The sequence below is a fragment of the Apaloderma vittatum genome, unplaced genomic scaffold (assembly GCF_000703405.1).
Source record: "Apaloderma vittatum isolate BGI_N311 unplaced genomic scaffold, ASM70340v1 scaffold12066, whole genome shotgun sequence".
Lineage (NCBI taxonomy): Eukaryota > Metazoa > Chordata > Aves > Trogoniformes > Trogonidae > Apaloderma > Apaloderma vittatum.
This window is the reverse complement of record NW_009720063.1, coordinates 37,194-39,784: the sequence shown is the minus strand read 5'-3', so window position 1 is coordinate 39,784 and position 2,591 is coordinate 37,194.

Here is a 2,591-nt window from a genome sequence, read left to right as displayed (position 1 = left end):
TTTTAGTTGTCTCTTCATTTAACTTGCATTATCTGGGGATATTTCAGGCTTCTATTCCATATATGTATTTCTAGTCACTTGTGGAATTTATTAATATTCTATTAACTAAAGAATTATAAAACAGGAAACAGAATAATATATACATACATAAAAATTAGCTTCAAATAAAAATTGAAAAGACCACCATTAAACATAATTTAAAGAATCACAAGAGCCTAGTGGTACTAGGTAAAACTTGATGAAGTTTGTTGGCTGTGTCTTCTCATACCACTTACAAACTACTATTGATCTAATCTAGAGGAGAAAAACAATAATGTAAAAGAATGATGTGTTTAAGATTTGTTACCAACCTGACCCTTAAAAATGAGTGTTCCCTGACCATAACTATCATCAGCTGTCTGCTCAAGTCTCATGCTGGTTATAATGACTGTTTTCATAGTCCTTCTAACACACCATTTTTTGTAGAGACATTTAGTGGATGGCCATTTTCTTCTTGTGTCAACAGAATCATAGCAACATAGAATCATAGAACAGTTTTGGTTGGAAGAGACCTTCAGGATCATTGAGTCCAACCTTTGTCCTTGTCCTGTCAACACCACCAAACCATGTCCTTCAGGGTAACATTTACCCTTCTCTTAAACACCTCCAGGGATGGTGACCCAACAAACTCCCGGGGCAGCCTGTTCCAATGGCTGACAACCCTCTCAGTAAAGAAATTCCTCCTAATATCTAACGTGAACCTTCCCTGGCTCAAATTAAGGTAATTTCCCCTCATCCTATCACTCTCCACTAGGGAGAACAGAGCAACCCTCACCTCACTACAACCTTCTTTCTCCTCTTCTCCAGGCTAAACGGCCCCAGATCCCTCAACCTTTCCTCAAAGGACATATGTTCCAAACCCTTTACCCTTTACCAGCTTGGCAGCTGCCTCTGTACCCTCTCCAGCACCTCAATGTCCCTCTTGTAGTGAGGGGCCCAAAACTGGACACAGCACTCGAGGTGAGACCTCACCAAAGCTGAGTACAGGGGCATGATCACCTCCCTGCTCCTGGTGACAGCACCATTCCTGATCCAGGCCAGGATGCCATTGGCCTTCTTGTCCCCCTGGGCACACTGCTGGTTCCTGTTCAGCCACTGTCCATCAACACCCCCAGGACCCTCTCTGCCTGGCAGCTCTCCAGCCACTCCTCCCCAAGCCTGTAGCACTGCTGGGGGTTGTTGTGGCCCAAGGGCAGGACCCGGCATTTGACCTTACTGAATTTCATGGAACTGGCCTTGGCCCAGTGATCCAGCCTGTCCAGATCCCTCTGCAGAGCCTCCCTACCCTCAAGCAGGTCGATACTTCCACCAAGCTTGGTGTTGTCTGCAAACTTACTAAGGGTGCACTCTGTCCCTTTGTCCAAATCATTGATGAAAATGTTAAACAGGACTGAGCCCAGTACTGAGCCCTGGGGGACACCACTCTTGACTGGCCACGAACTGGATTTAACTCCATTGACCATAACTCTCTGGACTCGGCCATCCAACCAGTTTTTCACCCAGCAAAGTGTGCAAAGTGTATGCCAATCCAAGCCAAGAGCAATCAATTTCTCTAGGAGAATGCTGTGGGCAACAGCATTAGTGTCTCCAACGTCACTCAGACTGGGAACGTCTATGCTGATTTTTACGCAGGACTAAGTGTGGAGATAGAATCAGATTATTAATTTAAAATATGAGGTGAGTATGTTAATTTTATGTGGGTAAAACTAAGTTAATCTCAATCCTGATAAATTGTAATGCATCCCTAAGTAAAATATGAAAAGCAAGAACCTTGTCTGCAGAGAATAAAGAATATATGAGACAAAATACATTACTAGAGCAGGTCCAGAATTTTGAGCTTCAAAATACCAGCAAATTACATTTTTTCAACTAAAAATATTTCACTTTTTTGATATATTTTAACTGGTAAGAGCCAGAATTCCTTCATATAAGGTTAAGATTTCAAATTTTCAGATCAGAGGAATTCTTTCTTGTGTTTGGTCAGAGGAGGCTATAGTAATACAGAAAACCTGCTACGTTACTAGAATCAGTCTCCAGCTTTCTATAGTAACAGTATCATAAAATTTATTCAAATGGAGTTAATGAAATGAAGTGAAATAAAATAAAATAAAATAAAATAATTAGTTTCTGTATAATTATACATAGGGTCTCCTCAAATGCCAAGCATGCAGTGACTGCTATTGGCATCAGTCAGTTTTGGATTGACCACTGTCTTTATCTGAGCAAAATAGAACCAACTCTCTTCAGTGATTTTTATTTCTCAACTCAGTCTCTTCTTAGAGGCTGCACTTTCTGAAGTCAGCAGCATATTTGTGCAGACAGTGTGTGCTGCTGGCAGTGGTAACACCTGGTGTTTACAGTTACTGCCTGGGACTGGGATGCAGAAAGGCTCTTGCTGATACTTGTTCCTACAGTGACCAAGGCCACTGCTGGCTCTTGTGTGCCACGCTGGGGGTGCCGGGTAGTAAGAGGGGTCACAAGGAAGTAAAAGGTTGCACCTCTGGGGGGTGACAGAAAGGATGGGTGACCGACAAGAGTATTCTATTCCCTAC